Source organism: Gopherus evgoodei, chromosome 2 (assembly GCF_007399415.2).
Source record: "Gopherus evgoodei ecotype Sinaloan lineage chromosome 2, rGopEvg1_v1.p, whole genome shotgun sequence".
In the NCBI taxonomy this organism is placed as follows: Eukaryota; Metazoa; Chordata; order Testudines; family Testudinidae; genus Gopherus; species Gopherus evgoodei.
The window spans coordinates 67,339,324-67,353,928 of NC_044323.1; the positions used below are offsets into that span (position 1 = coordinate 67,339,324).

General features: G+C 42.7%; 1 protein-coding gene across 3 annotated transcripts in view; it reads right to left on the bottom strand.

The window, feature by feature from the left end:
• The window catches only part of TBC1D5 (TBC1 domain family member 5), a 518,872-nt gene that overhangs the window by 470,530 nt on the left and 33,737 nt on the right, over positions 1-14,605 (bottom strand). For all 3 annotated transcript variants that reach the window (XM_030550915.1, XM_030550913.1, XM_030550914.1), the window contains exon 2: positions 10,363-10,424. The gene's annotated coding sequence lies outside the window, so the exon portion shown is untranslated. The remainder of the gene's footprint in view (positions 1-10,362; positions 10,425-14,605) is intronic.

The window sequence follows — 14,605 nt, forward strand, 5'->3', positions numbered from 1 at the left end:
GCGACCGGCACTCACCAGGGAAGGTGTCAGCCACCAGTTGAGGGAGTCCAGCACTTTTGTTGGGATTGCGACTATCATGTCCAGGGCATCCCTGCGCAGACGATAAACTAAGGCAAGCCAAGTCTGGAGAGGGCACATACATAGTCTTGCGTGCTTCATCACGAAAGTGCACGCAGCCATGTGGCCGAGTAGAGCGAGGGTGGTATGGACAGAGGTTGTTGGGAAGGCTTGTAGTCTCTGGATGAGGGAGACTATAGCCTGGAACCTCTGTGGAGGTAGACTGGCGGTTGCAAGATTCGAGTCCAGCATGGCCCCGATGAATTCTATTCTCTGCGTAAGAAGCAGAATGGATTTGTCTAGGTTGAGGATCAGACCTAGATGGGGGAATAGGTCCTTGATGACATTTACGTGTGCGGTAACCTGAGCCTCGGAGGTCCCTCGAATAAGCCAGTCGTCAAGATATGGGAAAACATGGACTTGACGGCGACGGAGGTAGGCGGCGACTACTGCCATACACTTTGTGAATACTCGAGGGCCCGAGGAGAGGTCGAAGGGAAGGACCGCAAATTGGTAGTGATGACGATTTACCATGAAGCGAAGGAACCTTTTGTGTGGGGGGTAAATCGCAATATGAAAATATGCATCCCTCATGTTGAGAGCAACGTACCAATCTCCGGGATTCAGGGAGGGTATAATGTTTCCCAGGGATACCATACGGAACTTGAACTTCGTGATGAATTTGTTCAGAGCTCGCAGGTCCAGGATGGGCCGGAGGCCCCCTTTCGCCTTGGGGATTAGGAAGTATCTGGAATAGAACCCTCTTCCCCTTAGGTCCTCTGGAACCTCCTCTATAGCTTCCAACGCAAGGAGCCTGGAAACTTCCTGCAGAAGGAGTTGCTCGTGAGAGGGGTCCCTGAAGAGGGACAGGGAGGGAGGGTGGGAAGGAGGGGACGAAATAAACTGAAGACGGTAGCCACACTCCACCGTGCTGAGAACCCAGCGGTCCGATGTTAGCTGGGACCATGCAGGGAAGAATGCGGCAAGGCGGTTGGCGAACTGAAAAGGATCCTGGGAGGTAATTGGTACAGAGCTCTCAGGCGCAACCTCAAAAGTTTGGCTTCGGTCCCGCCGGTGGTTTGGTGGGGCCGGAGTTATTACCCCCTTATGGGCCAGACTGGCGTCTCCGGGAGTTATGGCCTCTCCTTCTGGAGAAGTCCTGGCTTGGCCAAGGTGGGGGAGAGGGGCGCTGGGGTTGCGGGCGGAAAGATCGCCTCTGAGTTTGCGGCGTATGCATTCCCAGAGAACGCATGATCGCACGGTTGTCCTTCAAACTCTGGAGGCGAGGATCTGTCTTTTGGGAAAAAAGGCCCTGACCGTCAAATGGTAGGTCCTGTATCGTATACTGCAGCTCGGGTGGCAGACCCAATGCTTGCAACCACGATATGCGCCTCATAGCAATCCCGGAGGCGACAGTTCGAGCTGCCGAATCAGCGGCATCTAACGAGGCCTGGAGGGAGGTCCGTGCAACTTTTTTCCCTTCCTCCAGGAGAGCCGAGAACTCCTGGCGGGAATCCTGTGGGACTAGTTCTACAAATTTCCCTATTGACTCCCAGGTATTATAATTGTATCTACTCAAGAGGGCTTGCTGATTTGCCACCCTGAGCTGGAGGCCTCCCGCGGAGTAGATCTTCCTTCCCAACAAGTCCATGCGTCTGGCCTCCCTCGATTTAGGTGCAGGGGCTTGTTGGCCGTGACGCTCTCATTCATTAACGGATTGGACTACTAAGGAAAAGGGGGAGGGTGTACGTATAGGTACTCATACCCCTTGGATGGAACCATATATTTGCGTTCGACCCCCCTTGGCTGTAGGTGGAACGGATGCTGGGGTTTGCCAGATTGTATCTGCCCAAGCCTGTATGGTACGAATGAAGAGGAGGGCCACCCTTGTCGGAGCCTCCGCTGATAGAATGGTGACTACTGGGTCTTCCACCTCAGGAACTTCCTCCATGGGTAGGTTTATGTTAAAAGCGACCCGGCGGAGGAGGTCCTGGTGCGACCGAAGGTCGATTGGGGGCGGTCCAGATGTGGCCGTCCCTGCTACTGCCTCGTCTGGTGAAGAAGAGGAAGAGACCCCGGGGACCAATGGGTCTTGAAGCGACTCCTGGTCCTGTGGAACGTCCTGGGGTGGTTCTTGCACGTCCGAGACCTGCGCTGGGAGATGTTCTGTACCCACTGGAGGAGGTCTGCTCACCGTGGCCTCTGGCGCCCTATGTTCGGAGGGGCCCGAGCGCGGCGGCGGATGTGGGGCACCTTGGCTCTGATGGTAGGACCAAGGTGTCCAAAAGGACCACTGATGAGGGTCCTGCTGATTGTCCGAGTCCCCATAGGATGCCGACCTGGCATGGGAGGAGATTGATGGCTGACGAGATGGCCATGGCGGGGCGGAGACCGTGAAGTGATGGTCCCTGCGTCCACTGGAACCGTCCCTACGTGGTGTCGGGGAGCGGTGCCGAGAGCCTCGACGGTGCCGAGATTGTGACCGGGATCTGCGACCAGCGCGGTGCCGGGAGGTCGACCGCTGCTGGGAGCCGTCGTGCCGAGATCGGCTGCGGGAAGTCCGGTGCCACGAGTGATGATGGGATCTGGAACGGTGCCGGTAGTACCTGGACGGCGACCAGGACCTCGAGCGGTACCGCGAGTACGACCGGTACTGTGACGGGGAACGGTACCGGGACTGCGAGCGGCCGCGGGACCAAGATCGATGGCGGGACCATGAGCGTCTGCGGGACCTGGACCGGGACCGACGAAGAAGGTCTTACAAGTGCCGGCTTGCCTGTGGATTGAGGGACCCGCACCGGTGGTGCCGGGGGTCGAGGCAGCTCAGGCTCTGTTAAGGCGATCAGGTCCCATGCCGCAGAGAACGTCTCCGGAGTGGAGGGCACGACAAGCTCAACCACGGCCCGCGCCGGGGAGCCGGTAGGCACCGGACTCGACGGCTCTTCCGAGGCCGGAATCAATGGTGCGGTGGAAGTAGATGCCGCGGCAGACGGCAGTGCCGGGCGGTCCGGCCTGGCTAAGCGCTCTGACTGTGGTGTGGACATAGTAGCCGCAGGAGGCTTGCGCTTCTTGCTCAAAGGTGAAAGTGAGCGGTGCCGGGTAGAAGCTGATGCTGGAGAAGGTCGGTGACTCGGAGTCTTCGCTGAAGCAGTATGCTCCGGTGCCGATGAAGCAGTTGATCTCGGTGCCGGTGCCGAGGAGTGGGGAGTCAGCGCCGCCTCCATCAGTAACTGCTTGAGGCGAACGTCCCGCTCTTTTTTAGTTCAGGGCTTAAAAGCCTTACAGATCTGGCACTTATCTGTCAAATGAGCCTCGCCCAAGCACTTAAGGCAGGCATCGTGCAGGTCACCAGTGGGCATCGGCCGACGACAGATCGCGCACGGTTTGAAGCCCGGTGAGCCGGGCATGGGCCCGGTACCGGGGTCGGGGAAGGGGCTAACCCCCAATCCCGTTAAACTATCTACAATACCACAAACAAAACTACTAAATAACAATAACTAACTACAATTGATCGAACTATATACAATATAAGAGAAGACGAGTGAATCGCTAGGGAGGTGGAGAACAGCAAGCTGCGCTCCACAGTTCCAACGACCGATACGGCGGTAAAAAGGAACCGAGGAGCGGCGGGCCGGCAGGGGTACATAACCGGCGCCGTAGCGGCGCCACTCCAGGGAGCACCCTGCCGGCCCACCGAGTGTTGCTAGGGTAAAAGTCTCCGACGGACGTGAACGCGGCGCGCGCACACCTACTGGAATGGGTAAGAGCAAGCACTCGAAAAAGAACTTGAGCTTCATCATGTATTGGTTCAGGCCTCGCAGGTCCAAGATGGACTTAAGCCACCATTTGGCCTTCAGGATAAGGAAATAGCAGGAGTAGTACCCCTTACCCTTGAACTCCCTAGCTACCACTTCCACTGCTCCTAGGCCCAGCAGCCACCCAACCTCCTGCTCGAGCAGAGCCTCATTTGAAGTGTTCCCCAGGAGGGCCAGGGGCGAGTGGTGATTGCGTGGGGAGGAAGTAAACGCGAGGGTGTAGCCCCAGGAGATGACGTCGAGGACCCATTGGTCCAGGGTCAGCTGCAATCACTCAGAGAGGAAAGCACATAACCGGTTGGAGAAGGGAAGCTTTATTGAGGCTGGATCCCTGATGAGAACTGGCACAGCGCCCCTGGGCGTCCCATCAAAACCGCGTTTTCCCCACCTGCTTGACCTTGGAGGACTCAGGCTGGGGAGCAGACCGAGACTGCCTCTGTGGGCACCTCTTATAGTCTCGCAACTTCTTATAAGCAGTGTGGTATTTTGGGTGGGTGGCCTGAGCGGGAGTGTGCTGCAGCTTGAACTTAGGTTTAGCCAAAGCCGGAACATAGAGACCCAGAGTCTGAAGTGTCGTGCAGGAGTCTTTCAGGCCATGCAGCTTTGTATCTGTTTGTTCCGCAAACAGAGCTTTGCTGTCAAACAGGAGGTCCTGCAAGGAGGTCTGCACCTTGCTGGATAGCCCAGAGAGCAGGACCCATGACACCCTTCACATGGACATCGCAGAGGCCATAGACCGTGCGGCTGTGTCAGTTGCATCCGAATCTGCCTGCAGAGTTGCCCTGGTGGCCGCTGTACCCTCATCCACCAGCACTTTGAACTCCTTCCTGTCACGCTCCTGGAGAGACTGAACTCATACCGGCCCAAGAGGGCCTGGTGGTTCGCCACCCATAACTGGAAGCTCAAGGACAAATATAATTTCCTTCCAAAAGAGTCCAGCCTCCTTGAATCTTTATTTTTTGGGGTAGGGGCTGGCTGGCCCTGCCGTTCCCTGTGGTTGACCGACTCAACCACCAGGGAGTTAGGAGCAGGGTGGGTATATAAGTATTCATGCCCCTTGGTGGCACAAAATACTTGCATTCCGCTCTCTCAGAGATGGGTGCATTATCTGAGTGCTTAATAACTGTATAATATACATACATATTACCTATGTGTACACACAAATATATTCTTGTTGAGGAAAGTATTATACTTCAACAATACTAGAAGATTTATCCCGAGTGTTGCTCACAAATGCTCATCAAAGTCCCAGTACAGGTTGTCCAAAAGCACACGCCTGCTGTTAGCCCTATGCCCACAAGTTCCTATCATTATACTGCCTTCTCATGCCTATGCTATTTCCTCTTGACTTCACATGTTTCCACAACTCTGTCTTCCCCTGGGACTCTTGAGTTCAATTAAGAACAACTGTTTACTCCACTTTGACCACAACATAGAGTGTGATCTTAGGTTTGGTACAGCAATTTCTCTAGAGGAAATCTCCTCCTCCTCCCCCCAAGACAATTTTCTTTTCCTGGTCACTGCAGCAAAGATTTATTGTGAATTTTCTTTTAAATCAATATTGTGCCTCTGGACATTTTAACTTAAAATAGTAGACATTCTGTGGTCTTCACCTTCTTTGAACCTAATATTTTTTCTTTAAGGTGCCTGCAATTTTTCTTTAAAATGTCATGCTGCCATCACTGTCAGTTCTAACCAGTCTTACATTGCAGATTGAAAATATATGCTGTAGAGTCTCTTTTCTAGTAAGTGAGGTAAAACTATCAGTTTCATTAACCTTCATTTTATCTAATCCAATACATGTATTTTCACAGCAAATACTTTACTCTAAGATATTTATTAGTATTTCTCTAGCAATTCTTGGAGCATACTCTTCTAAAACAGATAGATAAATTTTAAAGATGGGATCACCAGTCTCCTCTCAAACCTACATTCTGGTACAGTATGTGTATACTGAAAAAAAAGATTTTAGCTCAGGTTAGCTAATTTGGGTTAAAATAGCAGTGAAGACATGACAACTGGTGTTTTTAACTCACCTTAGCAGCTCAAGTTGAAACCTATAACCGTAGCTGCTAACCCAACTTAAAAGCAGAGCTGCCATGTCTTCAGTACTATTTTCACCTGGGTTAGCTAATCCAAGTTAAGAACACTCCTCTTTTTGCACTGTAGACTTACCCTGTGTCATTAGGATGACACAGATAAGCCTCACAGTAGCAAGAGAAAACACTGCCTGAGACCAAGCACATTGGGCCATTTCATCCATGAAGCAGCAATAGGTTCAGTTTCAAAAACTGACTGTGTTGCCTGATGTCACATCTGCATGTTTTACACAACAGTGGTAAATCTTAGAATAAAAATCTTTAAGTTTTCATTATCTAAGTAGTTCATCTAATATTGTGGAGAGAAAAAGCCATTGATATATACTGTGCACACGTTTTTATCCATGTATATAAAGCAAAGGAAACAGCTTTGCAGACAACTGACTGGTCATCTGCTGCTGGCTTCTCCTTATTTCCTAAAACTAAACTGCATTAATAAGCCAGAAGTACATTAATACTTCCCTACTATCACTTTTAAATGGAAGCACAATTGCTGTAGTTTTCACAGGGGTGTTATTTGATTAAAATTACAGGAGAGTGTAGTTGTAGCCATGTGGGTCCCAGGCAATTAGAGTGACAAGATGGGTGAGTTCATCTCTTTTATTGGACCAACTCTGAGATTATCTCACCCACCTTTTCGCTCTAACTGAATGGGAGATATTTACTTCTCTTGGTGTCTCTATACTATCATGGTGATGGAGGACATTATAAACTCCTAGATGGCAGTGCTCCTCCACAGACTCCATAGGAACAGGAAAGAGGGAGAGGGGGACAAAAGAAGACAAATGCTAAACATTGAAATATTAAACAAACACAATAGGGAGTCTATATGATTCAGGGGGATTTACTAAGAGGATGCAAATCCTTTCATCTACAAGTCAGGAGTTCAAATAGGATTCAATCTGACTTCTATGGAACCATACCATTCAGGTCAGTAGTACACCTAATCTCAGGACATAAAATCTCTATCCCATGGCTGGTCAGTAGCTAATGTGAAGTGCATTAGTAGTTTCACTTCATTGCCTGATAAACAAGTATCCACAACACAAAAACTATTGTCATTTTTAGCATCTTGGTTGGCAATTTCGGCACAAGGCCAAGAACAGAATAGCCCAACGAAATGAACTACTCTCTCATCCTTAATAATAGGAACCCTTTAAGATGGGGCTGAAAAACGGTTGGTCAGCATGGAGTGGCTTCTACTTCCTTTTTCTGCTGCTAAATAGCAGACTTCAGTTACCAAGACAGTGAACCTAGCACTTTATAAGAGGATAAAATTCACCTACAAAACTGTTAAAAATTAAATCAGCATTTTCCCACTTGAACTGCAAGAGAAAAACCATCGTTATAGTCGTAACACATTAATACAAACATCAGTTTGCACACATGGACACACATTTCTCTTTCTAGAATTTGAAATTATGCTTTTAACTAAATATATATGTTAAAAAATATATTAAAGAAGAAATATTATTTATTGATACTGTATAATTTTATCCAGAATTTAAGTTACTTTAGAACAGTGTAGCAGCACTTAAGTCAACATACAAAAGTTCTATGCATAAGTTCTTGAACTATGAATAAAATAATACATAAGCCATAAAAAACATTTCATGGCAACTGAATCAGTGCTTTCCTTTTCTCTTTAAAAATATGGTAGTGTAGGGACCAAATTCATTTTTTGCGCCATCCAGAAAAAGGATTAGGTGTGAAAGAAATCTCCTGCTTAATGTGACCTTTGGCTGTACTTTCACTTGTCATAATTACAAGGTAGCTACTCTCAGTGCCAACACATAAGCTTCATTATATTACCCCTATAACTATAGTAATTCATATTTCAGGAAATGTTTCATACTATGAAAAACTGGAGGCAGAATATACTGACAGCACTTTACCTGCTGTTATCTGTAACAATGTGTAATAGGCCTTACTGAACAATAAGATTTCATGTATGCAGGAAAATAAGAGTAACAGTACAAAATTTCATAAAACATGCCACGAAATATTAACGTACATTCAGGAACTCTCATGGAGTTTGCAGCTTTAACCAAAGTATTCAAATAAAGAGAAAACAAAAAAAATCAAAATAAAATTCTTCTCCAAATAATGAAAATATTTGGGGGTTTATGTGAGCATTAAAAGTTGCAATATACCTGACCTTTCCAAACATGTGAAAAAATATTTCTGGAATGTAAAAGAATCTAAAGGAGTTATGCCACTTCTGCATGTTTTACACAACAGTGGTAACTCTTAGAATAAAAATCTTTAGCTATCATCTGAAGCTGTTCATGTAATATTGTGGAGAGAAAAAGCCATTGATACATACTGTACACACGTTTTTAATCCATGTATATAAATCAAAGGAAACGGCTTCCTTTAAGGCAAGCATATGAAGATACTAAAGCAAGATACCAATTAAATATTCATATATTCAATATTTCAAAATAAGGAATTTGGATATACACATGCATAATTTAAGTTCTATAGTGAAACCTGTCTACAGAGGCCACTTCTACTGTATTTCAAGAGCATCCTAACTTGAAATGTACAATGCAGCCTTTCCATGCTGTGTTAAAACTTTAAAGTATATAGTAATTCATTTCAAGCACTAAACACAGAATAAAGGCCATGTTATGCACACGGCACTTTTCTAAGGGAAGTACTGCTTTGCTCTGTTCATTAAACCCCCTTCAATGCTATGCAAAAAGGCCCTAATCATAACATTTTCCTATAAGGTAGAGTATGCTTTCCCACAGGGGATCAGGTAGGGTGACCATCTGTCCTGTTTTTAAAGGGACAGTCCCACATTTTGGGAATTTTTTTTTTATAGGCACCTATTACCCCCCATCCCCGTCCCATTTTTTTCACAGTTGCTATCTGGTAACCCTAGTATCAGGTAGAGTCAGATTAGAGAAGCAATTTACTTATTAGATCCAGAATCTAAACACATAACTTTAGATACAAAATTGATAGCTTCTCAAATCACAGCAGCCGTAAGTAAGGCAGACATTTTCAGACCTCAGATGTATGTACACAACTCCCGGAAGTTGACACTCATAGGAAGCAAGATTTTTAACCCTTAGTTTTGGTTTTACACATTACATCAATCCTTCATTGGGTAAAAACCCAGATTTAAGAGAACTGCCTAAAGAAAACACCATCAAAAAGTGGTCACGATATTCAGTACACTAAGAATGGTTCTTTGTGAATTATATAAAATAGTGGCTAACAGTTATTTACCTATAGGAATACACAAATGCTAAGTTTGGGGAATTTATAAATTCCCCATTCATTTACAAAAATATGCAGTCAAGAATTTTAAACACTTCTTACATGCTGGTCCACTTATTCCTCCTAGTTATGTGTAAATATTAATCTTACATATACATCTATACGTATCATATGTTTAAAATGGTCTCAGTAGGACTGATTCTCCCCTTGAGAAGAGTTCTTGTGATTTTAATTCCATTTTTTCTTAACAGAAGTAGTTATTTTTGCTATCAAGAGGCTTCATCAAAAAAGCACCAATTTTGTTTTTTTGTTTGTTTGTTTTTTTACTAAAAATGCTAGGATCGATTTCAACAACTGTAGGAATGGTAATTAAAGCTGTATAAGAAACAATCCTATTTTTATACATTTTTAATCTTTGCTCCTGAAGGTCACTCATTTCATGTTTATATTTCTAGGAATAAGCAGGGTAAAAACTCGAAGGTAAACAGTAATGTTAAGAAAAATAGAACTATACACAATGTGTCTCTATAGGGTAAATTACTTCATATAGAAAACATCTATAGATCTTGCAATGACTATACTTTTCCCTTAGAGCTAATACTTTAATTTTCAAGAACCAAGAAAAAAAATAAAAACTAGTCAGTAACAATGCAGCGTCGAAAAGCAATAAACTCAAAATTAAGTTATAAATAATTTAAAGCATGTCATGAAGATGTATTAATAATTCATCAGATAAATAATTTACTAAATAATCAAATAAATAAATAATGAAATACATAAATAAATCAGCAAATAAATAATTCTGCAAAATAACCTAAACAATAAGTCACTAAAACAAATGACAAATCTGCAAAACTACAATAATTTTCTAAATTCTGATAGTTTTAAATAAACAAATGTATATAACGTAGATCAATCTTTTTTGGATAGAGAAATATTTTTCACTGCTATTGGTAAATTCCTGATTACACTGTATAAGGATACAATTCAGATTTTACAAGGCAGCAGTTTTTTCCTTATAAATTATTAACACGATTCCTACAATTCCTGCTCTGTATTTTACATGCAATCCTTTTATGTAGCTCATTTTTCCCAAATATAAATGGACAGCCTCTTTATAACACTCTTAATTCACATTTTCTTCTCAGTGCAGTACTTACAATACTTCTATAGCCTTCTTGGTGGTTCTCTCGTTGTCTTCTCCAAACCTTTAGAAGTTGTGCTGCAGGGGGAAAACAAGTATAATAACCTTAATTATTACAGATGGTATCTCATTCATTAGTAGATGACAACATTTTATTTGAAAGCACAAGAAAAGCTGTTTTATAATTCCACAAAGCAACTTAATGTGAAACAACCATTGCTGTTTGCAGACTACCTAAAGTTTTTAGAAGTCTTTAGTGGAATGAGTTCAAGCAAACTGAGGCCTGTTTCTTGTATTTAAACTGACACGCAATCTGTGCAAACTGGCACTAATTCAAATGTGAAGACAGAACGTAAGAAGGACAAATGCTTGGCTGACATCTAATGCTCTGGATTTTGGAAGCTCATAACCCTGCAAAGAACACAAGACCACTTAATTTCCACTATCTAAATTCATTCACAATGTAATTAGAACACGGCACTCCAAATCCAACAGTGACACCAAGAAGAGTCAAGAAACTACTGCCCTCATAAAACAGCCTTTATTCTGCATTTATTTTAATACATGATATTGACACACACTGTAGTTTGCTTCAAAAAGTGGTATTCTGTAAATAGTCTTTTAAAGGAAACGTTAAGCATGCATTGATTTTACCTGTACTCTCCAAACTGAGATAGACTTATGAGCCCCCTTTCGTAATACACCCTTATAAGCAATGTCACCTACAAGTATTTTTGGATTCTGTACAAGTGTGTGAAATTGAATGAAGATGTTATGTACAAAAATTACAGTATGTCACTAAACAAATGTCACATACTCATGAATATTGCTATTCAAGCCAAAGAAAATGGGTAGGCAGAATTGTTTTCCTCTACAGATAAGATTTTAAATTGCATTAGTTTGTGTGTATTTCTGCATTCAAAGTACAAATGAAAATTCATTCCTAAAAGAACTTAGACACGTTATATTTAACAAGTCTCAAATTCTCTTTAGGGATTATAATAAGGAAACACTTGCTTAATCATAAATTTTATATTTATCTTGGCTAAAAAACCTCCTTTGGATAGACTGCCATGTTTTGTCAAGAAAAATCAACACAGTGGAAACGAAGTACTTGTTCTGTTGTGTGGTCATTCAAAAGAGTATGTAGAAGTAATGTAAATGTGCACTAGCGCTGCTGATAATTTCACGCTCTCATACTCTCGTTTCAATTTGCTTTAAAAAGGACTATTCCTCCTGGCTAAATATAGTCATCCTGAAAAAGCACACCTCTCTTTTGAGCTAACACTACAAACCCTAAAACACAGCATTTGTTAGAATAGTTCCTTCTATTTTAAGGAATCTGAAATGCACCTGTCTCAGGATATAATCTTCTAAATTGGGGATAAGTGAGCTGTACCTAAAGAAGATATTTTCTCCTGTATTGAGATTTCATTATGTGAATAAGAAACAAACTTACTTTCCTTAGTAATGTTACTCTCCTTCAAACTACACAGCATGAATTCTTCATAGATGAAAGGATTTAGAGTTTCCTGGGATACACAATGAACCAGGCTTGATCCTGAGCCTCTAGAATCTGAGTTTCTACACTGTACCACTAAGCTACAGGACTTTATTTACTATTTGTAAGTGTGTCACAATGTGATATTCACTAATGAATTACAGTAGAGTTAAGAACAATTATATTCATCAGTATGTTTTATAAAAGTATGAGTCAAGGTAAGTGGCGAGGTTTTTAACTGTGCTTTGTTCTTAATTAATGCTTAATTTGGACCATAAGGGCCTCAGGAGTTACCTACTTATTTTTCTTCCTTTTTTGGCAAGGTAGAGGCTCACTTCCTCTGTTCAGATACATTTGTACATCATTATGTTGGGGGCACCTAAACTAGCAGAGATTGCAGCTATTTTAAAGACCAGTAGCTCTAAGAGGGCCAGGGAAGGATCAAGGAGGACAATAGATTCTGTCATCTTTGAAAGGACCCAGACAGCATTAGGAAAACCTAGGAAGAAACATCTTACACTGCCATACGCACAGCATATGGTAGAAAGACTGCAAGAAGGATTGGCAAGGAGCACCCCACCAGCCCTTTCAGGAATCCTTGGGACAGGCTGGGGAGCAAAAAAAGAAACATTTTCCCAGAAACAGGAAGCAGCTTGAAGGTTAACTTATCACCTCATCGAGAATCTGGAAAATCTAAAGATAGCATAGCCAGTTTGGGAGGCAGGTTGAGACGCACACCCCACAAAAACTGGGCACAACCTGGGATACGGGGATGGAGAGAAACATCTCTTTCTCTTACCAAAAGTGATGTGAGTTGTCAGGTTAGTAGGAGGCAAAGGTGCAAGGGAAGCAATGCAGAAAACTTCATAAGAATAGCCAAAGGGTCAATCCAAAGGCCCATCTAGCCAGTATCCTGTCTTCTGACAGTGGCTGGTGCCAGATGTTTCAGAGGAAGTGAACACAACAGGGAAATGTATAGAGTGATCCATTTCCTGTCATCCAGTCCCAGCTTCTGGCAGTCAGAGGTTTAGGGATACCCAGGGCATGGGGTTACGTCCCTGACCATCTTGGCTAATAGCCATTGATGAAACTATCCTCCATAAATTTATCTTATTCATTCTTGAACCCCTTATACTTTTGGTCTTCACAACATCCCCTGGCAACAAGTTCCACAGGATGACTCTGCATTATGTGAAAAAGTACTTCCTTATATGTTTTAAATGTGCTGCCTATTCATTTCATTGGGAGACCCTATTTCAAATGTTATGTAAAGGGGTATTCACTTTCTCCATACCATTTGTGATTTTATAGACCTCTTTCATATCCTCCCTAAGCCATCACTTTTCCAAGATGAACAGTCCCAGTCTTTTTAATCTTTCCTCCTATGGAAACTGTTCCACATCCCGAATCATTTTTGTTGCCCTTCTCTGTATTTATTCATATTCTAAAGTATCTTTTCTTAGATGGGGTGACCAGAACTTCACCCAGTATTCAAGGTGTGGATGTACAATGGATTTATATAGTGGTATTATATTTTCTGTCTTCTTCTCTGTCCCTTTCCTAATTGGTTCCTAACATTCTATTCGCTCTCTTGAATGCTGCTGTACATTGAGCAGATGTTTTCAGAGAACTATCCACAAAGATACAAAGATCTCTTTCTTGAGTGGTACCAGCTAATTTAGACCCCAGCATTTTGTATGGTATTATGTTGGTATTATGTTTTCCAATATACATTAGTTTGCATTTATCAATATTTAACTGGATTTGCCATTTTCTTGACCAACTGTCCAGTTTTCTGAGATCCTTTGGATATGTAAGGAGCTCTGGAAACTGGAGTATGTTCAGTACAAATGGCATGACAGAGATTTTAACAGTAAGTGTAATGAATTCCACTGATATACAAATTATGATTTTTAAAAGTTTATATCCTTAGCCAAGTCTCAATGGATTTTCACTGAGATTGCAAAGCACTTGTCTCTGAATCCAACACCATCCCTCTGCCTAATTTCAAGTTCCTGCTTCAAGTCATAAAACCACTATAGCTCATCAAAGAAATGGTTGGAAAAATTTTAACACTGGTAAAACTACTTATGTTTTCCTAACATCATTCTCTGAAATGGTTGCACTATTTCTACTGAAAAGCTTTCCAAACAAATTCAGCATGAGGCAGAGAGCAAGCATAAAAATTCACCCTGAATGGTTGCTGTTTGGCAAAGTTATAAGTGACTGAAAACAAGAGTTTATAAAATACAGTTGAGGTTGCCTAAAACTTTCCATGGAGGTAACATCTGCATCTATAAAAGCATCATCAATTACCTTGGATGAAGATGTTATGTTTCCTCAGTTTGCAGGCACTAGCCAGTGTCACAAGAACACACTATTTGTTACCTCTGATGGAGTAAACAGTGTCCCAGAGAAGACAGTCAGGACTTAAGAAAAGTATATAATTTTAAAATTAGGACCAAGAGGGAGAAGCTTTCTAAATAAAAATGCAAACAAAAATAAGGGACCTTAGGGGGAAGAGATATACACATGCATCAGATCTCAATCTGACCAAATTGTATGCAAAGAAAGGTTCTGATCATTTAATATTCACATAGGTTCCAAGATTTCAACTGCTATGAGGTTATGTGAAATATTTTGTATCTAAATATCAAAGTAATTTTGACTTCAGTGGGTCATTCTATCTAGGAACTTTAGTACTGGGTGTTACACTGAAGACTTTCAAGGGAATGGGCTGTTTTTCCAATTGTTTTCT